The sequence below is a fragment of the Marmota monax genome, unplaced genomic scaffold (genome assembly GCF_021218885.2).
Source record: "Marmota monax isolate L192 unplaced genomic scaffold, Marmota_monax_Labrador192_F-V1.1 WCK01_AAM20220418_F8-fsc00463, whole genome shotgun sequence".
In the NCBI taxonomy this organism is placed as follows: Eukaryota; Metazoa; Chordata; class Mammalia; order Rodentia; family Sciuridae; genus Marmota; species Marmota monax.
Window position 1 is genome coordinate 401946 of NW_026692818.1, and position 24608 is coordinate 426553.

At 34.4% G+C, this 24608-nt stretch overlaps 1 pseudogene; it reads right to left on the reverse strand.

The window, feature by feature from the left end:
• Positions 1 to 468: 468 nt before the first annotated feature.
• Positions 469 to 1347, reverse strand: LOC124095351 (olfactory receptor 2J3-like; annotated as a pseudogene).
• Positions 1348 to 24608: the final 23261 nt, after the last annotated feature.

Consider the following 24608-nt stretch of genomic DNA (forward strand, 5'->3'; position numbering starts at 1 on the left):
ATGTGTATACCTAAACTAAATACAAAAGACAAAGTATTCTGCCTAAAAAGCAAGAAATTAAAAAACATATTGTAAAGATGATTTCTTTGAGCACATTGACTTTGCATTAAAATTATGAACTGCTATAACATCAATAGTTACAAGAAATTTCTGAAATATTTTCAATTTAAAAAGGCTTTGAATTCATTTAGATTGCAATATGGAAAAAATCACTATTGATATTTGATCTTGATTTTACATGCCTGGGTTCTCCAGAGTTGAATGCTATTTAGGTAGATTATGTTTTAATCATGTATGTTTAGAAGAACTCTGTGGCCTGCTAAGAGTATGTGTTGAGTGACTAAGGTGGATGAATGGATGGATGGATGAACCATTGATGAAGAGATGCACATTACACTATGAATGTCAGAGTCATACAGGTTATTCTCTCCCCATTAGTCTCTTAACTGCCCCTCTTACATCTTTGTTTCAGAGGGTATAGATGAGTGGATTGAGGCTAGGTGTGACAACAGTATAAAACAGAGCAATGAACTTGCCTCGGTCTTGAGAATTTTCTGTTGGTGGTTGAAGATACATGCACATGACTGGAATGAAAAAGAGGGAGACCACCATAAGATGGGCTCCACATGTCCTGAAGACTTTCTGAAGTCCAGTAGTTGACTGCATCCTCAGTACTGCCCGAGCAATGGCACCATAGGATGTCAGAATGAGGACGAGAGGTATGATAACAACAATAGAGGTTGTGACCATGATTATCATCTCTTTAGCATGAGTGTCAAAACAGGATAATTGCAGGATTGCTGGTACTTCACAGAAGAAGTGATCCACTTGTAAATGTCCACATAGAGGTACCCAGAGAATAAAGAGAGAATGAACTGCTGACTTGGTAAAACCACATACCCAAGAAGCCACAGCAAGCAAGTGGCAGAGTTGAGGGTGCATGAGGACAGTGTAATGCAAGGGTTTACACACAGCCACATAATGGTCATAGGACATCACCACCAACAAGATACACTCTGTTGTTCCCAATGCAAGGACGAAGTAAAGTTGAACCATGCAACCAGCATAAGAAATGGTCTTCTCTGGGCCCCACAGGTTCACCAGCAGTTGTGGGATAGAGCTGGTAGTGTAGCAGAGATTCAGAAAAGAGAGATTTGAGAGAAAGAAATACACAGGAGTATGGAAATAGGAATCCAGGTAAGACAAGATGATAATGAACATGTTGCCTGTCAATGTCATCAGGTAGAATATCAAGATCAGCACAAAGAAAACTACTTCCAATTAAGGCCAATTAGAAAATCCCAATAGAATGAAGTAGTCTTCAGAGGTACCATTGAATTTTTCCATCGCCATTTGTTTTCTGTTACCTGAGGGAAACAATTTCATAAACACACATACACATACACACACACACACACACACACACACACACACATCATAAAATGTGATTCACAAACTGTAAGGATACACGAAGGAGTAACAAAAGTATTTTGAATGTCTGACCACTGTTTACTACTAGCATCATTTTCCCATATCCCTTTTCAAAGAACATGCGAATGTTCAATAAATATATGAAAATATGTTTAATATCTCTAGAAATTAGATAAAGGCAAATTAAAACTACACTGAGATTTCATCTCATTCTATTCAGAAAAATATGAACCACTGAACCTGAATACTTTTTTCTCTAGGACAATGATCTTCATAGTATTTAAATTGTCAACATAAGCTTTATCACCTACATACTTTAAATTCCTCAGTTTAGAGAAGAATTATTAATATTTAATGAAACTAATAAATATATGTTTTATTTAATATACTATACATATTGAATCTTATGTTCCTTTAAAAATAGTCTATATTTCATAAATATTTATGAATCTTAGGTGAATCTTTTTCATCTGTTAGTCTTCAGTTTTTTATCAGAACGATAAGTAGTGGTTTTTGTTATATAGTTGCTGTAATAATACACAGTAGCCCAGCACTGTAATAATACACAGTAGCCCAGCATTAAATATCTCTTTTTCTCTCTGAAACCTCCCCTTTTTCCAACTTACCACACAATTCAGTTGTCCTCCAATGGACAATTTTATTTTTCTCTCATACTTACCAGTTAGCTATGGCAGGGGAAAAAAAATCATGTTAGAGCCACTTGTGATTTCTTGGTATGTGGGTCTCGTATTTTCTCATATTTTGTAAATGCAACTCCTGAAGAGATAATGGATTGATCGGAAACAAGAAAATGTGGAAAAATTAGTTTGTTCCCCAAACTACAAGACCCTAATAATTTTTAATATTGCTAATGTAAAGAGTTAAGAACTTGTTATCCTAATTCTTACTAAAAAATCAGTAACCATCCAGGATAACCAGTCATGACATTTTTAAGAGAACTTTTAAAAAATATATAACTGGATCAAAACCAACAATACTCCAATAGTAAATCATGAAGATTCCTTCACTTAGAGGTTACTGCCAATTGAGGGATGATAAAAATTTTCAGGAGATTTAAACTTTTATTTTTCCTTAGAATGAGAAGTAGGGTCCCAAATGTTGTGCTTTCTCTGTAATTTTCTGTTTTCTGTAGTTGTCCCCATGACTTAATGGATTAACCAGAACTAAGTGGGAGCTTTGAGATGACTTTATAGCATGTTAAAGATGGTTCACGTATAAAGACAGATAAAAAGGGGTATAAAGGGAGGGACAAAAAAATAACAGTTTCAAGTAGTGAAAAGGCACAGATTTCATGATTCCTTTTTCTTCTTAGTAAAGAGTGGGGAATAAACACCTTATCAAAATTAATTTTGTGAGCTGAGGATATATTCATTGTATGGGCATCAGCACTATAGAAGGAAAAGTGGTTGCTTTTCCCCATCCCTTTTGCCACAAATCAACATTTGTTGATTCTGATCATATTATTCTTTTATACTCTTACCTAGTGCTTAAGTGATGCCCAAGCAATTCCTTTTAATTCCATCCTTCCTGTGTCTGTTCATATTCCCTGTGTGTCATCTTTTCTACCTATTCCTCACCATGTGTGGATGACCTGGTCACTGGTGTTGGTCTCCTTGAAATCACCAGCTTAAATGTCTGTCTACAACATAAGCTCTCATCCACTATACCAACTTATTAAAACTGAATATTAAAGCAATTGTGATTACCATTACAACAGAAGACAGACCTAAGTGTACTAAACATATTTGTATCCAGAAGGAGAAACTCATTAGAGCTATCAGTATATCAGGGGATGGAACCTTACCTTAGAGCAATAGGGACCTTATAAACAAATTAGGATTGCGATGTTCTCCTCAAGTGGGGCCATTGGGATTGTAAATCCCAAAGTCTCAATTAATGCCCTTCAAGGAATTGCACTTGCTAGGCCCATTTCTCAGAAATGCTTTCAGTGCAATATTGCAATTTCATACCCACCAGGGTATAGTCATTATCACCAGTCCAAACATTAGTCAGAATCATAATTTAATCTGTTTTCCAGAAAGTGAATGCATTACCCTGAATTACTTAAAATGTCTTTCCCACTTCCTCATCAGGCTAAGGGCTACATTTGAGGAATAGTAACATCAGTTCTTTTGTGGATAGATCCAAGTGGTATTCAAACTATGTATCATTAAAAGATGACTGTACTAAAACTTAGTTGTATAAAAACACACTCTAAAACATAAAACTTTTATTATAAAATTAATCAAAATTTATGAGAGGAAATTTGTAGATTTTATAGCTACTTGCTGAATAAATATTTTGAGATCAATGTGATAAGTTGTGAAAAAATAAACTTCTAAGTTTGTTCCATAGTTTAGCTATTATGAATTATGCTCCTATAAACATTGATGTGGTGTGTCCTTATAGTATGCTGTTTTTAAGTCCTTTGGGTATAGACAGAGAAGAGGAATAGCTGGGTCAAATGGTGGTTCCATTTCAAGTTTTACAAGGAATCTCCATACTGCTTTCCATATTGGCTGCACCAATTTGTAGTCCCACCAGCAATATATGAGTGTACCTTTTTCCCCACATACTCGCCAACACTTATTGTTGTTTGTCTTCAAAATAGCTGCCATTCTGACTGGAGAGAGATGATATCTTACAGTAGTTTTGATTTGCATTTCTATAATTGCTAGAGGTGATGAATATATATATATATATATATATATATATATATATATATATACTGATCAATTGTATATCTTCCTCTGAGAAGTGTATGTTGTTCAGGTCCTTGACCAATTTATTGATTGGGTTATTGGTTTTTTTGGTCCTTAGCTTTTTGAGTTCTTTATATACCCTAGAGATTCATGCTCTATCTGATGTGTGAGGGGTTAAAATTTGCTCTCAAGATGTAGGCTTTCTATTCACCTCACTGATTGTTTCTTTTTCTGAGAAAAAAACGTTTTTAGTTTGAGTCCATCCCATTTATTGATTCTTGGTTTTAATTCTTGCACTATAAAAGTCTTATTAATGAAGTTGGGGCTTAATCCCACATCTTGAAGAGTAGGGCCTACTTTTTTTTTTCTATTAGATACAGAGTCTCTGGTTTAATTCCTAGGTGCTTGATCCACTTTGAGGTGAGTTTTGGGCATGGTGAAAGATAGGGTTTTAATTTCATTTTGTTGCAGAGGGATTTCCAGTTTTCCCAGCACCATTTGTTGAAAAGGCAATCTTTTCTCCGGTGCATGAATGGATAAAAAATGTGGCATATATACACATGGAATTTTACTTAATGATAAAAAAGAATAAAATCATGGAATTTGCAGGTAAAGGGATGGCATTGGAGAAGATAATGCTAAATGAAGTTAGCCAGTCACAAATAAACAAATGCCAAATGTTTTCTCTGATAAAAGGTGACTGACTCACAGTGGGGTAGGAAGGGGGAGTATGGGAGGAATAGATAGGGTAGAGGGGTGGGAGCAGAATGAAGGGGGCAGAGGGCTAGCAAGGATGGTACAATGTAATGGATATCATTATCCAAAGCATATTTATGAAGACATGAATTTATGTGAACATACTTTATATACAACCAGAGATATGAAAAATTGTGCTCTATATGTGTAATAAGAATTGTAATGCATGCCATTGTAATTTATTTTTTTAAAAAAATCAATTATATTTTTTTTGTATTTTGAGAACAAAAAAGAATTATCCTGATGCCAAAACCTTATAAAAAAGAAACTTCTAATACAAACAAGTGGTCATTTAGTCTTTTCTGATATTTTATTGAATGGTCAAGATCCTAAACAAATAATTGCAAGGAAAATCTCTTCTTCCCCCCATGCATAAAAACCAACTGCCACCCACTTCATTATGAAAAACAGAGCAGCACTTGATTCTATCACAAATATTTTGTACACTTAATTTGTAAAAATATTAATTAAAAACTTTAAAAACTCTCAAATTTCTGATTGAATGCCATATGTGATCAAGCACACAAATACAAAAAATTCCTGATATTAAGTAATAGTTTGGATAACTTTTATTAGGTTGTTCATTGTGTAACTTATCTCACATGTAAAGAAATGTAGATTTTTTTTTTTTAATTTCAAGAGAAAAAAAAACTAGCTAGCAATATTTGTGTCAAAAGCACTATGATAGAAACGGGTCCAGTTTTCTGAAATCCATAGCAATGTTTATTTGTATTAGAATTTTTGATATTTCCCAAGTGTGTATGTTCAGTATATTCTCACAGGAAGGTTAGTTTAGTTGATTTGTTTTAAATCTCCATTGAGGGAATGCATGTATTAAATTTGAAGTTAAAGGTGTGCTGTATCTTAAACGTAAACCATGAGCAATTCTGAAATTACTTTTTCAGAGAAAGTGATCTAAACTTTCATTTTACCACACAAAAAATTCCTTTCCTGAAGACTAAATGGAGGAGATCCATGCATTTAAAACCTGGTTGTAAAGACAGCAAAGATGCATATGGTGAAATTCTTAAGAGACAATTCAAGATAGGTTAGTAATGATTTGTTGCACACCAGAGATGTTCTCAGATCTGCACAGCTTAATAAACAAGGCAATGGATGCATACTTCTCTAAGGGGGTGATTAAAATAAATGCCCAGGTTCTAATTCAATAAATACTTTTCGTTAAATACTAAAGTACATAATACAAAATCAAAAGCTTATTTTGTGGGGTTGGGGCTATGGCTCAACAGTAGTGCACTTGCCTGGCATGTGTGAAGAACTGAGTTTGATTCTCAGCACTGCATGTAAATAAATAAAATAAAGGTCTATCAACAACCAAAAAATTAATTAATAAGTTTTTTTAAAAAGTTTATTTTGCCATAGTCAATTTTCTGGGCATTTTGTATACTAACGGAATAAATATCAACACCCCTGATGTTGTAGGAGGTCTCATAATTGCAATACCATCATTTCATGAGTAAGTGGGTTGAGAGAAGTTATGGAAGTGACTGAGCTGGAGGATGGGCATCCAGCTGGCTGAAGACTAAATCCCTGCTCCTCACCACTACATTCAACTATGTGTACAAAACTGTATCCAGTATCTTAAAAATCCATGGAAATATGGTGTTCAAGGTGGGAGAGATGCTGCTCTAAATTTCTTTACCCACAGAGAGACTGTGTCCCTGAGAAAGAGCTGTGGTGGCCAAAGTCACCCAGCTTTGCAGGTTAACAAAGGATTTGAATTTGGAAGTGAAACTCTCACATGCATTTCACCATCCTTTTAGGGAGGCATTCTCAGTTAATCCCCAGGTTGGCTGTGAAAACAAATGTCCCACCTATCACTGGAAGAATGAATCATTATTTCTTTTCTTTCTTTTTTTTGGGGAGGGGGGTACTAGGGATTTAACCCAGGGGCATTTAAACACTGATCCACATCCCCCAGCCCATCACCCTTTAAAAAATTTTTTGAGCCATGGGACACAAATTAGGGTGGACAGAGTTATATATATGGGTGTGAAAAGACCTATGCTCAACTATGTTGAAAGAGAGAACACTAGATAGGAACATGGAAAACCAATGCCATAAAAGAGAATATTAAACAATATTCCAGACTATGCTTCTTGAACAGAATAGGAAAAACTAACTAAATATTCTTAAAAAATAAAAAGAAAAGAAAGAAAGAAAGAAAGAAAGAAAGAAACAAAGAAAGAAAGAAAAACAAAAACATAAAAGAAGATGCAGATGGAGAAGAAGAGGAATTAAAAATATTTGGTTCTTGGAAAATGTCAAGACAGTCTTCATGTCCCAGCTCTTCAGCAGTTCAAAATCCAAAGCACTAGAGAAGTTACTCAATGAAGTGAGTGACTGAGGATATTACTGAGCTTCAATATTGCATAGTCACAAACTCTCGTTACTGAATTTACATCTAATGCTGACACCAGTGCAGATATGGTGGTGAGATTGGATTACAGAAAATCGGAGAAAGAAAGACACAAGTCACAAAATTATTATAGAAACATATACATTCTTCTGATTCTTGAGAAAGATTCCAAAAATATATATTGGAGAAACATAAATAAATATTTTTCCTTTGAAAACATTTAAGAAATGGTGCTGGGAAAATTGATATCCATGTGTAAATCAATGAGACTAGATTCCCATCTCTCACCCTAATAAAAGTAAACTCAAAATGCATCAAAGACCTAACTATAATATTTAGGAGAAACACTTCAACTTATAGGCAATGGCAAAGACTTCCCTGTATAAGACCCCTATATCTCAAGAAGTAAAAGAAAAAAATCAATTCATGGGGTGGCATCATATTAAAACACTTCTGCATAGCAAAGGAGACATTGAGAAGAATTGGAAAAGATCTTTTCAACTAATCCTCCAACACAGGATTAATGTCCAGAATATACAAAGAATTTAAACAACTCAACAATAAAATTAAATAAATAACCCAAACAATCATTGGGCAAATGTATTAAACACAGAAATTTCAAAAGAAGAACTGTCACAGGAAAGCAGGGAGCTAAAATTTTAACCTCAGTTCTTGTGTTCCATCAAAAGAAAATTTAAAGTCAAACACCAAACGTTATGCAAAAGAACTTTATTATAGGTTAAAGTAAAGTAAAAACAAAGTGAGGCTTAAGAAGAGAGCACTCTCAAGAGACAGAGTGGGCTGTCTCTTTGCAGACAATGACAAAGAAGACAATGCTGTCCCCAGATTTTATGCTGTTTGATGTTTACCAGGAGAACAGGGAACCACTTTCTGTACCCTTTACCAATCAGTTGTCTAATTTCTCCTGTATGTCGGGCAGTGGAGATTTTGATTTTAGTTTGTCCTCTCTGGAACTATCATGGTAGCCATTTGATTGGGGAGGGGCAGATTTATTTACAAGCCAATCCCATGTTAATGTGGGCACTGGGGTCAAGAACTGGTCCTTTAGTGCTCCTGAACTACTAAAGGAATCTTCCTTTTCAGACAATAGGAGACACTTATAGCCATAATTCTTAGCTTTACATCAACATCAATGGACCCTGTCAAGAGTTATCTCAGAGGAGATCCAACATGGCAGCAGGCACGGAGAGATCAAATCTCTGACCTCTTCAGCTGAGTGGGCATAGGGAGCCGTAAATTGTTTAAATGCTGTTTGCTCAGGATCACTAGGCAATGCTGAGCTGACGTGGATATGGGGTGAACAGTCTGGGCCCCTCAGAACACACACACCGAGCCCGGATCGGCTGCATTCAAGCTCCGGTTCGCCTGCTTCTCGTGACTCAGCACTAAGGATCCCGCTGAAATAACTGGTCGGCCCTTCGAACTTAGAGAGGTATAAGCCAACCAAGCCTTCATAGGCAGTGGCCACAGGATTGAAACAGGGATTGGGAGAGACAGTAGGGACCCACCCATTGCATTGGTTACCCTGCAAAGGGAATGAACGGTCACCATTTGCATGGGATACAACCTTGGCAGAGAACTGATGTCACGGGCGGAGGAGATAACTTCATTGAAACCAGCGCGACAGGTGTGTAATCCCCTAGCCATCTTTCTCCACACAGCAGGGAAACCTTAAGGGCCCCTCCCAGCTCTCCTGTGAGCGCAACAGCCAGACTGAGGGAATCAGGAGTGTTGCGGGACTCGTGGCACGGAACTCCTGGCTACCGCTCCCACCAGTGCTGACAACTGAGGTCTCTTGCACCAGCTACCGGGGGCATGGCTACCGGAGGGCAAGCAAATTTGCTGGGGGTTCTCAGCCCCAAGCTCTACAAACTTAGGGTCTGAGGGAGGCAAACAGGGAGAGTGTGCCCAGGCGTTCATGAAAACAGGGCTCCCAGGAGCAGCAGACCTGGTGTATAGCCAGTATTGTGGTGAGCGTCACAGGTGAGCAGGGCCTGGATTGAGGAAACACAAGAGAAGGCCCTAGCCACTCAGGATTGGAGACCCGCCCAGTCTGGGAGGAAGAGCTGCTACACAGTGATTGGTTCCCACCTATTGAGAGGAGAAGCTTGGCCCAGTGGGCACAGCTCCACCTACTGGAAGAGAAGTTAATCAAACTCTATGACTGCATTTACTATTATTTTTTTTCTTTTTCTTTCATTTTCACTTTTTTGTTGTTGTTGTTCTTTAACTTTTTTAATGTTTTTAATTTTTTAAAATTTTTCAAATTTTATTATAATTATTATTATTATTTTAAATTTTAATTTTCATTTTTTATTATCATTATTATTTTTGTAAATTTTTTTTCTTTCTTAATTTTCTGTTTTTTTGTTTCTTTTGTCTTTTCATTTCTTTTCAATTTTCTTATTCCCCCTTCCTTGAATTCTACCTGCCTACTCTCATTCTCTTTAGTGACTTCTTCCCTTCCCTTCTAATATCTTTCCTCCCAAGCATCAAATAAATTTATAAGAGTAAACAGTAACTCTGCAGTCAAACAGAACAAGAAGTAACATGGGCAGCATAAAAAAGCAAGGAAGAAAAGGAATACAAACAATGAAGGACAGCCTAAATATTCAGGAGGACCTAGAGTCAGCAGAAAAAATGGTCATATAAAGAACACAAGGAATACCTTAGACAGATGGAATGGAATCTTAAAGAGGATACGAGACAGCAAATCCAAACAGTGAAAGAACACATTGAAAATGAATTACATAAACAGATAAAAGAAGAAGTTAAGCATCTTTATCAGGAGATAGAGATTATAAAAAAAATCAAACAATAATTCTAGAAATGAAGGAAACGATAAACCAAATTAAAAACTCAATTGAGAGTATCATTAACAGAGTGGAGCAAGGAGAAGCCAGAACATCAGATAATGAAGACAAAATATATCATCTTGAAAAGAGCCTAGTCAACTCAGAAAGGTTGGTAAAAAATCAAGAGAAAAACATCCAAGAGAAATGGGATAACATAAAAAAACCAAACCTATGAGTCATCAGGATAGAAGAAGGTACAGAGGTTCAAACCAAGGTAATGAGTAACCTGCTGAATGAAATAATTACAGAAAACTTTCCAGAAATAAAAAAAAGGAAATGGATATACAAATTATAGATGCATACAGGACACCGAGCACACAAAATCACAGTAGACCAAAGCCAAGACACATTGTTATGAAGATATCCAATATACAGAACAAAGAGAAAATATTAAAAGCTACAAGAGAAAGGAGGCAGATTACATTCAGGGGTAAACCAATAAGGTTAACAACGGATTTTTCATCACAGACGCTGAAAGCGAAAAGATCCTGGAACAACGTATTTCAAACACTGAAAGACAATGGATGCCAACCAAGAATTCTATATCCAGCAAAATTAAGCTTCAGGTATGACAACGAAATAAAAATCTTTCATGATAAACAAAAGCTAAAAGAATTTGCAGCCAGAAAACCAGCATTGCAAAGCATCTTGAGCAAAATATTACACGAGGAAGAAATGAAAAACAATAACCAAAACCATCAGTGGGAAGTGCCTCTATAAAAACAGAGGGTGGGGGGAAAGCTAACCATGGAGAAACAAACTAAATTAAATAAAAAAAAAGAAGAAGTTAAATAATCAAACATGGCTGGAAGTACAAACCATATATCAATAGTAACTCTAAACGTTAATGGCTTAAACTCTCCAATAAAGTGACATAGGCTGGTAACATGGATTAAAAACACAAATCCAACAATATGCTGCCTCCAGGAGACACATCTGATTGGAAAAGACATACACAGGCTGAAGGTGAAAGGTTGGGAAAAAATATACCACGCACACGGTCCTCATAAGCAAGCAGGGGTGGCCATCCTCATATCGAATAAAATCGACTGCAAGACTAAGTTAATCAAAAGGGATAAGGAAGGACATTATATACTGTTAAAAGGAACCATTCACCAAAAAGACATAACAATTATCAATATTTATGCACTAAATAATGGTGCTGCGACGTTCATAAAACAAATTATCCTCAAGTTCAAGAAACAAATAGACCACAACACAATAATTATGGGTGACTTCAACACACCTCTCTCACCATTGGACAGATCCTCCAAACAAAAGTTGAATAAAAAAACTATAGAACTCAATATCACAATCAATAACGTAGACTTAACTGACATATATAGAATATATCAACCATCATCAAGTGGATATACTTTTTGCTCAGCAGCACATGGATTGTTCTCAAAAATAGACCATATATTATGCCATAGGGCAACCCTCAGTAAATATAAAGGGGTGGAGATAATATCATGCATTTTATCTGATCATAATGGAATGAAACTGGAAATCAACGATAAAAGAAGGAAGGAAAAATCCTACATCACATGGAAAATGAACAATATGTTACGGAATGATCAATGGGTTACAGAAGACATAAAGGAGGAAATCAAAAAATTCTTCGAGATAAATGAAAATACAGACACAACATATCGGAATCTATGGGACACAATGAAAGCAGTTTTAAGAGGGATATTCACTGCCTGGAGGTCATTCCTCAAAAAAAGGAAAATCCAACAAGTAAATGAGCTCACACTTCATCTTAAAGCCCTAGAAAAGGAAGAGCAAAACAACAGCAAATGTAGCAGAAGGCAAGAAATAATTAAAATCAGAGCGGAAATCAACGAAATTGAAACAAAAGAAACTATTGAAAAAATTAACAAAACTAAAAGTTGGTTCTTCGAAAATATAAATAAGATCAACAGACCCTTAGCCATGCTAATGAAGAGAAGAAGAGAGAGAACTCAAATTACTAACATACGTGATGAAAAAGCAATATCACAACATATGCTACCGAAATACAGAAGACAATTTGAAATTATTTTGAAAACCTATATTCCAATAAAATAGAAGATAGTGAAGACATCGATAAATTTCTTAAGTCATATGATTTGCCCAGACTGAGTCAGGAGGATACTCACAACTTAAACAGACCAATATCAATGGATGAAATAGAAGAAGCAATCAAAAGACTACCAACCAAGAAAAGCCCAGGACCGGATGGGTATACAGCGGAGTTTTACAAAACCTTTAAAGAAGAATTAATACCAATACTTTTCAAGTTATTTCAGGAAATAGAAAAAGAGGGAGCTCTGCCAAATTCATTCTATGAGGCCATCATCACCCTGATTCCGAAACCAGACAAAGACACCTCAAAGAAAGAAAACTACAGACCAATATCTCTAATGAACCTAGATGCAAAAATCCTCAATAAAATTCTGGCGAATCGGATACAAAGGCACATCAAAAAAATTGTGCACCATGATCAAGTAGGATTCATCCCTGGGATGCAAGGATGGTGAAATATACGGAAATCAATAAATGTTATTCACCACATCAATAGACTTAAATATAAGAACCATATGATCATCTCAATAGACGCAGAAAAAGCTTTCGACAAAGTACAGCATCCCTTTATGTTCAAAGAACTAGAAAAACTAGGGATAACAGAAACTTACCTTGACATTGTAAAAGCTATCTCTGCTAAGCCTCAGGCTAGAATCATTCTGAATGGAGAAAAATTGAAGGCATTCCCTCTAAAATCTGGAACAAGACAGGGATGCCCTCTATCACCACTTCTATTCAATATACTTCTCAAAACACCTTCCAGAGCAATTAGACAGAAGAAAGTAATTAAAGGCATAAAAATAGGAAAGGAAGAACTTAAATTATCACTATTTGCGAGTGACATGATTCTATACCTAGAAGACCCAAAAGGGTCTACAAAAAAACTACTAGAACTAATAAATGAATTCAGCAAAGTGGCAGGATATAAAATCAACACACATAAATCAAAGGCATTCCTGTATATCAGCAACAAAACTTCTGAAACAGAAATGAGGAAAAACACTCCATTCACAATATCCTCAAAAAAAAAAAATACTTCAGAATCAACCTAACAAAAGAGGTGAAAGATTTATACAATGAAAACTACAGAACCCTAAAAAGAGAAGTAGAAGAAGATCTTAGAAGATGGAAAAATATACCCTGTTGATGGATAGGCAGAACTAACATCATCAAAATGGAGATATTACCAAAAGTTCTCTATAGGTTTAATGCAATGCCAATCAAAATGCCAACAGCATTTCTTGTAGAAATAGATAAAGCAATCATGAAATTCATATGGGAAAATAAAAGACCCAGAATAGCAAAAGCAATTCTAAGCAGGAAGTGTGAATCAGGCGGTATAGCAATACCAGATTTCAAACTATATTACAGAGCAATAGTAACAAAAACAGCATGGTACTGATACCAAAACAGGTGGGTGGAACAATGGTACAGAATAGAGGACACAGAGACTAATCCACAAAGCTACAACTATCTTATATTTGATAAAGGAGCTAAAAGCATGCAATGGAGGAAGGATAGCATCTTCAACAAATGGTGTTTGGAAAACTGGAAATCCATATGCAACAAAATGAAACTGAATCCCCTCCTCTCGCCATGCACAAAAGTTAACTCAAAGAGGATCAAGGAGCTAGATATTAAATCAGAGACTCTGCGTCTGATAGAAGAAAAAGTTGGCTCCGATCTACATATTGTGGGGTCGGGCTCCAAATTCCTTAATAGGACACCCATAGCACAAGAGTTAATAACAAGAATCAACAAATGGGACTTACTTAAACTGAAAAGTTTTTTCTCAGCAAGAGTAACAATAAGAGAGGTAAATAGGGAACCTACATCATGGGAACAAATTTTTACTCCTCACACTTCAGATAGAGCCTTAATATCCAGATTATATAAAGAACTCAAAAAATTAGACAATAAGACAACAAATAACCCAATCAACAAATGGGCCAAGGACCTGAACAGACACTTCTCAGAGGAGGACATACAATCAATCAACAAGTATATGAAAAAATGCTCACCATCTCTAGCAGTCAGAGAAATGCAAATCAAAACCACCCTAAGATACCATCTCACTCCAGTAAGATTGGCAGCCATTATGAAGTCAAACAACAATAAGTGCTGGTGAGGATGTGGGGAAAAGGGTACTCTTGTACATTGCTGGTGGGACTGCAAATTGGTGCTGCCAATTTGGAAAACAGTATGGAGATTCCTGGGAAAGCTGGGAATGGAACCACCATTTGACCCAGCTATTGCCCTTCTTGGACTATTCCCTGAAGACCTTAAAAGAGCGTACTACAGGGATACTGCCACATCGATGTTCATAGCAGCACAATTCACAATAGCTAGACTGTGGAACCAACCCAGATGCCCTTCAATAGATGAATGGATAAAAAAATATGGCATTTATACACCATGGAGTATTACACAGCACTAAAAAATGACAAAATCATGGAATTTGCAGGGAAATGGATGGCACTGAGCAGATTATGCTTAGTGAAGCTAGCCAATCCCTAAAAAACAAATACCAAATGTCTTCTTTGATATAATTAGAGCAACTAAGAACAGAGTAGGGAGGAAGAGCAGGAAGAAAAGATTAACATTATACAGAGACATGAGGTGGGAGGGAAAGGGAGAGAAAATGGAAATTGCATGGAAATGGAGGGAGACCCTCATTGTTATACAAAATTACATGTAAGAGGTTGTGAGGGGAATGGGAAAATAAACAAGGAGAGAAATGAATTACAGTAGATGGGGTAGAGGGAGAAGACGGGAGGGGAGGGGAGGGGGGATAGTAGAGGATAGGAAAGGTAGCAGAATACAACAGTTACTAATAGGGCATTATGTAAAAATGTGGATGTGTAACCGATGTGATTCTGCCATCTTTATTTGGGGTAAGATTGGGAGTTCATAACCAACTTGAATCTAATGTATGGAATATGATATGTCAAGAGCTTTGTAATGTTTTGAACAACCAATAAAAAAAAGAAATGCTAAAAAAAATAAAATAAAAATAAAAACTTTCAAAAAAAAAAAGAGTTAATCTCAGCAATTCTTTCTCTTGTAATTTCCAACTAGCTCCCTTACTTCTGTTCATTTTCTACAAATTAACTAATATCTTTTGCTTTCTTATTTACTCTGGAAGTAGTTTAAAGAAGACCCTAAAGTAACTTAAGGAACACTTGTGACCTTGCCTGCATTTGACTGCTCATTGCTAGCTATTGCCTAACAGTACAAATGGTCAATCATTATATGAAAAAAGTGTCTCACATTTTTGGACATCAGGGAAAATCAAATCAAAGCTTCACTAAGATTTCAATTTATACCAGTTAGGATGGCAAGCATCAGGAATGTTAATGACTTATTATGACTTTTGCTGATAAATGGGTGGATATAGAGACTATCATGTAAGTGAAATAAAAAAAATTAAAAATTGAAAGTAAACAAACAAACAAAGATCCAGTCTTCTCTCTGACATCATTGGGGAGAGAAGGGAAAAGAATAGAAGTTCAGCATATTTGACAAAGGGAAATGAATGGAAGGAAAGGGGAATAGGAATAAGAAAGACAGTAAAATGAGTTGGGCATAACATTCCTATGTTCATATATGAGTACACTATCAGCGTAACTCCAAATCTTGTACAATAACAAGAATGGGATTCTAATAGAGTAAGTTATACTCCATGTATGTATGTATAATATGTCAAAATACACTCTACTGTCATGTATACCTAAAAAAGAACAAATTAAAAGATTTTTTAATGAATGCAAATGACAATAGAAGCTGGTGAGGATGTAGGGAAAACACTCATACATTTTTGGTGGGAATGTAAATTAGTGCAATTAGTAAAATCACTGTGGATATGAGTATAGAGTTTAAAAAAAAAACAGATTTTCAATGAAACCCAGCTATTTCACTTCTTGGTATTTATGGAAAATAATAAAGGTAGCATATTTTATGCTATATGTAGTATACTAAATGTGGTATATATAAAGAAAGATGTTTCATTCAATCATAAGGAACAGTATGTCTTTTTCAAGAAAACAAATGATATTCTAGACCATAAATTAGAGTAAAATAAATTAGATTCATAGAGAAAGCATCATTTGCTCTCATATGTGGGAGCTAAAAGAAAAAAGAAGCTGGGCATGGTGGTGTGCACCTGTAATTCCAGCAGCCTGAGAGGCTGAGGCAAGAGGACCATGAGTTCAAAGCCAGCCTCAGCAAGAGCAAGGTGCTAAGCAACTCAGCCCACTTCCGTGCAGACTCAACTTTAGCAAAATTTGGACTTTTTCTTCCTGTGCTAAGTTGTCACAGAAAACTTCCTATGAGTTATATGTGTGGCTTTAATGAGTGGTGATTAATACTGAAAGTAGATACACGGCATCCTGAGTTACTAGCACATATTATTTACTTGTGTCTAATGAACAAGTAGGAACATCACACCACAATGTGTCATATGTTACCTTATGTCCTACTTACTCTTATCTTATGTATGACATTTATATTTAATAACATAATGTTGCATTATGTGCCCTACTTTATGATTTGGCTGATCAGATAACACTCATTTCACAATAGGCAGCTCAGATTGTACTTAGTGGCCTATGGTTAGGTTTCCAGTTTGACCAGAGGTTAATAGAAAGATAGATGCTCCTTTTCAAGTAGAGAATGGATGTTAGTATTAGCTGTAATTCTACCTCAAATGATTGCCAGAGGCTTCATATAACTTCCAATTTTTTCCCCACTTTTACTTTGTGTGTCTTGGATCTTTAAGGAATAATCTGGGTGACCATATAAATTAACAACTAAACCATGACATATTTTAAAGTAAAAAGAAATATTATTGAAAATTATGAGTCATTCTTTTACAAATGAAAGTACTTTTAAATATCTTTGATATTTACAAAATGAGAAATACAACAATGTTTTTTATATTCATTCTTTATAAGTCAGATCCTCTTTGATGAAAATCTATTCTCCCTTTTAACAATTGAAGTCCATTTTTTTCCTATGGATAATTAGTGGAATCTTCCTTGTAATGATTCTTCAGGTTGTATGGTGTTCTTCAGTCGTGTGGTGTTCTTTTATAACTGTGCTTCCAAACTGCTTGTCATGTTATTAAACTCTTGATAAAAATCTCTACCTTTTGTTCAATATTCTTTACTTTAGAAACACCTTTATATTTGACTCATCTCTTCCCTAGAGGACCCAAAGTTAACAAAACTTCCATATCAAACTCCAGTATCAATCTCTTACTCTTTTCCTATCTTTTAAATCTTTATCATTCTTATCCTGAGAACTTCATTTTCAACTGCACAGAGGAATTCCATAACCTTAATTAACAATTTCCAATGATTTTATACTTCCAAACTATATTATACTGTTCTAAATATAATCATAAGATAGAAAGTTTATATAATTTCAGATTTTAAAATCTTTTAAACTTATATGACTTCTAGAGATGCACATTCTGTAATATTACTAATACTTTTAGTCCTCAGTTATGGTCCAATATATTCCCCCTTTAAATCTTACATAAAACCCCTGCAATAATCAGCTTGAAACACTTTGAATGCATAATCTTTTTCAACATATTTGAAATCAGCTTCTTATAAGGCAAAAAAATATGGATTTCTTTATAAATTAAAGATATTCAAATTCCAGGTTGGAAATAAAATAGAACCTCACAGGCCAATAAACCAAATGTTTTGTGTCTTTGTCTACTGAATATGAAGAAGACCTGCCTTGAAAGGTTCCTCAAATAATAAGATTGGAAATAAAAGGTGTTTTAAACATTCACTAACTCATGGCAGACTTTGAATACTTGTGAGTTTTCTTTTTGATTGTGGCTCTTCCCTCAACCAGGGCTATATTCTTCTATATTCCTACAAAGTATTACAATTTTTTTTATTCTTTTCCTGGTAAATGTCTTTAATTCCTCATTTCTGGGTATTTGATTGGACTTTTTTCTGTTACAGAAGCATATTCTCAATATACTTTATTAAGGTGGCATTATTAAATATTGAAATTAAAAAGTGTATAAGAAAAGGTTAGAAAGTTTAAAAAGTATTAGTAAAATGTTTAGAAGTATTTCAGTCCATACTGTGGTTGGTAGGAGAGTTGATGTACCATGTGATGTTTGAGAAAGAACAGTTATGGGAAGCAGATTTAGAGATCCTTTCATACAAAGGATTCAATTTCCTTCTGTGTGAAATATTAGTAGCTATTTAGGTTAGTTCCCTCTCTGTATGTAAAACAATTAAATTTTAGTCTGTTTCAAGATACCAAGACATCAAGATCAATAGGGGAAAACTGATATATCCAGAAGGGGTACAAACATTGCTGAATGATGTCTACTTTAATAAAAATAGAGATTTTTAAACTTTAGTTTTATGTAGAATAAATTCTTAAATAACAAATTGGAATCTTTGAAAATTAGTTTTATTTTGTATTTATGTGTACTAAATATGTGGGTTTTTTTCCCCACAGGTAGGCATTTGGGTATTAAGTTAAAAAAAAAAACTGTGTCTATAACAACATAATAAAATAAAATGTTTCTCTTACAAAATTAGCACAGTAGTTCTGTCTACTGTCTGTGCTAAAATTAAAATCTGACATGGATTTCCTCACTTCACCATTGTTTATCCCTTTTCTACTTCCCTGTTATGCACTATTGGCATCTGGGGCTCCTATAATGTGTTGTAGTTCTGAGTATATCAGTTTGTAAACACAATGGACTTCAGTTAGTCATAAAGGGATATATTTTACTTTATATTTTTTTGTTTGTTCTAATAAATTATACATAAGAGTAGAATATATTTATGCACTTTGATATATCATACATAAATGGGGTATAATTTCTCATTTTTCTTATTGTACATGATATAGAATCACATTGGTAATGTAGTCATATATGTATATAAGGAAATAATGTCTGTTTCGTTCTACTATCCTTCTTATCCTCAAACCCCCTCCCCTCCCTTAATTCCCCTCTACCCAACTAACTAAGTAACTCTATTCTTCCCTAGTGCCCCTCCCACACACATTATTATGAACTAGCATCTGCATATCAGAGAAAACATTTGGCCTTTGCTATTTTGGTATTAGCTTATTTTGCTTGGCATGATATTGTCCAACTCCATCCATATACCAGCAAATGCCATAATTTTATTTTTCTTGACATGTCTCATTGAATATATATATATATATATATATATATATATATATATATATATATATATATCACATTTTCTTTATCCATTAGCCTATTGAAGAGCACCTAGGTTGGTTCCATAATTTAGTTATTGTGAATTGAGCTGCCTTAATATTGATGTGGCTGTGTCACTGTGGTATACTGATTTTAAGTCCCTTGTGTATAAACCAAGGAGTGAGATAGCTGGGTCAAATGGAGGTTCCATACCAAGTTTTCTGAGGAATCTCTCTACTGATTTTCATAGTGGTCACATCGATTTGCAGTCCCAATAGCATTGTATGAGTGTACCTTTTTCCCCACATCCCCACCAATATTTATCATTGCCTTTGTTCTTAATTATTGCCATTCTTACTGAAGTGGGATGAAATTTAGTGGGTTTTATTTGCATTTCTCTAATTGCTAAAGATATGGAACATGTGTGTCTGGTTAAGGAAGTCATTCCTAAGCTGACATGGTGGAGATTTGGTCCAACTGTTTCTTCTATTAGGTGCAGGCTCTCTATTCTAGTGCCTAAGTCTTTGATCCACTTTGAATTGATTTTTGTGCTCCGTGAGAGATGGAAGTTTAATTTTATTTTACTACATATGGATTTCCAGTTTTCCCAGAACTATTTGTTGAATAGGCTAAATTTTCTTCAATGTATATTTTAGGCACCTTTGTCTAGTATGAGATAATGTGTTTTTTTTATTTTGTACCATCAGTCTACATGTCTATTTTGGTGCCAATACTATGCCATTTTTGTTTCTATTACTCTGTAGTATAGTTTAAGGTCTGGTATTGTGATGTTTACTGCTTCACTCTTCTTGCTAAAAATTTCTTTTACTATTCTGGGTCCCTTATTTTTCCAAATTTGAATTTTGTGATTGATTTTTCTTGTTCTATGAACAATGTCATTGGGATTTTAATAGGAATAACATTAAATCCGTATAATGCTTTTGGTAGTATGGCCATTTTGACAATATTAATTCTGCCTATGCAGAAGCATGGGAGGTTTTGCCATCTTCTACGGTCTTCTTCAATAGTGCACCATGATCAAGTGGGGTTCATCTCAGGGATGCAGGATTGGTTCAAAATGTGAAAATCAATAAACATAATTCATCACATCAATGTACTTAAAAACAAGAATCATATGATTATATCAATAGCTGCAGAAAATCATTGACAAAATATACCACCCATTTATGTTCAAAGCACTAGAAAACTAGGGATAGTAGAAACATAACTCAACATCATAAAACCTATATATGCTAAACTCAAGGCCAGCATAATTCTAAACAAAGAAAAATTGAAAGCATTCCTTTAAAAACTGGAACAAGGATATCCTATTTCATCACTACTATTCAACATCATCCTTGAAACTCTAGCCAGAGTAATTATTAGAAAAAAAAAATAAAGGAATACAAATAGGTAAAGAAGTATCACTATTTGCTGATAACTTGATTCTATATATAGAAGATCCCAAAAGTTCCTCCAGGAAACTTTTAAAACTAAATGAATTCAGCAAAGTAATAGGATATAAAATTAACACCCATAAATCAAAAACATTCCTACACTTCAGCAATGAATCCACTGAAAGAGAAATTAGAAAAAGCACCCTATTCACAATAGCCTCAAAAAAAAAAAAAAAACACTTCAGAATCAATCTAACAAAAGAAGTGAAAGACCTCTATAATAAATGTATTTTTAATTTAGAAACCTGACATGTAGTTGTTTTCACCATTCCTCTTAGAGCAACATGCACTTCTAGCTTGCTGATATGCTTGCTAATCAGATCTGAGGGCCTCTATAGAACTCAAGTTTCTCTGAGTTTTGGAACAGTTTTACTATTCTTGGTTTGCAGAGTATTAATAATAATAGGGTATGAAATTTTGTCCATAGCTTTTTATGCTTTTCTTGGGAGAATGTTATGGCCTTTATTCTATTAACATGATAATTTTCACTGACTGATTTTTCCTACATTAAAGCAGCACTGCCTCATAAGGGAAATACTCAATTTGATCATTATATATAGCCTTTTAAAATATTTTACTGGATTTTATTTGCTGATATTGTGTTAAGAATGGTTGAGTCTATAATTATGGGTGTTAGTAACAAATATTTTTCTCTTGATGTCTTGTGATAGTTTATGCACCAAACTGATGCTTGTTCCATCAAGCTTTCTCCTTTTCTATCTTCAGATCATTTTTTAAGGATGGGTATTTTTTTTCTTAAATGTGTGAAATAATTCACCAATTTATACTTTGAGGCATGTAATTCTCTTTGTGGGCATATTTTAAATAATAAGAAAATTATTATCATTGGCTATAGATGCATTTGGATTTTCTATTTCTTTTTGAGTTTAGTTATTTATATCTTTCAAAAAAAATTCATCGAACACTCCTGTTTTTAAATTTATTATTCATAATATCTGTGAAATCTTTTTTATTATTTTTTTAAAATGTGTAGTATGCAAATTGATTCCTCTTTTATTCCTGATTTTATTACTTATCTCACTTTTATTAATCAAGCTAGGTAGAGGTTTGTCAGTTTTCCAATCTTTCTGAGGGACCAAGGATTTTTTTCATATATATTTTTAAGCTATTTCATTTTGTGCTTCAGATTTTTCTGCTCTTATATTTTTATTTTCTTTCTTCTCGTAATTTTGACTTTAACTTGATCTTCATCTTTAGTTTTTATGGTAGAAAATTAAATCTAATGGATTTGACATTTCTTCACTTAATCATAAATATTTAAAGCTATAAACTTCTCACCAGGCACAAATTCAGCTGCATTTCACACAGTTTGACACTTTACATATTAGTTTTATGCTTCTAATATTGAATTTTTAAAATCTGCTTTGTGAATTACTCATAGACTAAAGAGAGAATGATGGATACTATCTCAAAATAGTGATAAAAACCAGATGTGAAAATAATAGGATTCTAGTTGATTTGATATCTTCACATATATTTTAAAATGTTTGATTTGACAATGGCTAAAAAATGGTTTTCAAGTGAGAAACCAGCCTCTACCTCAGAGCAAAGCATGTCCAAGGAAGGGTGCATGACCCTTCTCCTTGGAAAGACCTACAGAGCACTCCTAGGCACATACCCAACCTGCTGAGTTATTTATCTACAAACAACAGTAGAGATCTGAGGCACCAGGTGTCCCTGACTCTGTCAGGCTAGATGAGGACCCATAGCAACCCCCTAGCAACCACCAATCAGCATGAGACAGGGAAAATACCTGAGATGCCAGATGACCCTCCCAGTAGTTTATGGTGGTTGATAATATGTTGGGAAACCATGCAGTTCAGCATGTACTCCCCTCGTGGCTTAAACCAATCAGTTCAAACGAATTCCCCTCTTGTACTAACCAATCACCCTTACCCAACTTGTTCCCACCAGTGAATGTGCTAATCGTGTTTTAGAGTTGTTTTATGATTTTCCCGTGGTGTATGATGATTTGCTAAGAGATACTATGATGTATGTGAAGTCCCTGCCTTCCCCAAAGAATGTATAAAACTACTGCAAACCCTGGGCTCAGGGCCTCTCAGCGTCACCAGTTGCTCTGTGCTCGCGGAAGACTTAGCTAGCTCACAATAAACACCTCTTTGCTGCTTACATGGATCTTGGTCTCTGGTGTTCTTTTGGGGATCCCAAATTTGAGCATAAAACAAGTTTAGCAAGAACATCATGGAGGATAATGGATGTTGCTACTATCTGCTATTACCCAGAATGACAGACATCTTCCAGATTTTGATAACTGAGTGAATTCTGCTGGTTCTCATAGATTCTAGTGTAACTGGTTAAATTTCTTTCCAATAAAATGGAGAAATATAAGCATATAAATAGATAACTCTTTAATCATATTAATATTTAATTTGAACATTTCTTATTTAAAAAATACATATTAAAATAAACAGGAATGATGCATATCAAGGCCATGAGAGTGATTCTCTCAGGATAATGTATTTAACCAAAGAGAGGTACTTGAAGGACTTTGTGACATTTTGTGTTCTAAAATGCTGGAGAAAACTTGATAATAGTTACAGTTGAAGATTTTGAATCATTGGAACTAAGATTTTTGTTTTTAATATTTTAGTATCTAAAAGAATATCAAAGAAATGAGGTAGAACTTTTAAATATATCAGTTATAATTAAAATTCATTATAATGCTAATAGCAGCTTATATGCATTAAATGATTTTGTCTTATTTATTATGAAGAAAGTTTTCACATTTTCCTAGCTTTTAAAACTATTAAATTTTATTTATTTTTTGTATTGATCTGTGTTAACTGTACATGTTAATGGGGTACAAAGTGATATTTTCACACATTCATATTTGGGTATAGTATGCACTGATCAATATATTCTCCTTTTACCCACCTATCTTTCCACTCTTCTCAACCTCTGGTAATCAGGGAAACAACACACATTATTTCTCATTTTTGAAAGCTAAAAAATATTGACATATTGAGGTATTACTGTAATCCAGACTACTAAAACTAAAGACCATTTTTATTACTTTTATTAAATAAAAAATAGCATACCAGAACATTTTCTTAGAATAAAATTTTTTAAATGTAGCTGTTTTGTATTGTGTTATAACAATTAAAATTTTTACTAATTTATAAATTTATCAACTGGGGTGTAGGTTTGCTCTATTGTAGAGCATTTGCCTACCATGCAAAAAGACCTATGCTTGATCGGCAGCACTACAACAAAATAATGATAATAAATTTATAAACTCCTGGATTCCTATTTACTATGTCAACCAAAGGATTATTGAATTATTGGATTAACAATCAATGTTTTTTTTTTTCAGTTGTTTATATATTTTGACAATTATCCAGAAAAAAAAATATACATATATATTTAAAATGCTTTAAAATCTGTTGCAGTTTTCTAGAAACTTGTTTGTATGTGGTAGTAACATTCTGAAAAAGTGTGAATTGGTTCAAGGACAAGTTTCAATGTTTTTGCAGGGCTGAGCCATTGGATTTTAGGCATACTAGGTAGAAACAAATAAAGAACTCAAATTAGCTATTCTATTCCTTAGTATATTTGCAAAGATTTTAAAATCAGCATACTATAGTGATACAATGTATGTATAAGCACAATTAATAATAGCTAAGCTGTGGAGCCAACTTTGGTGTGCTTCAACAGATGAATGGATAA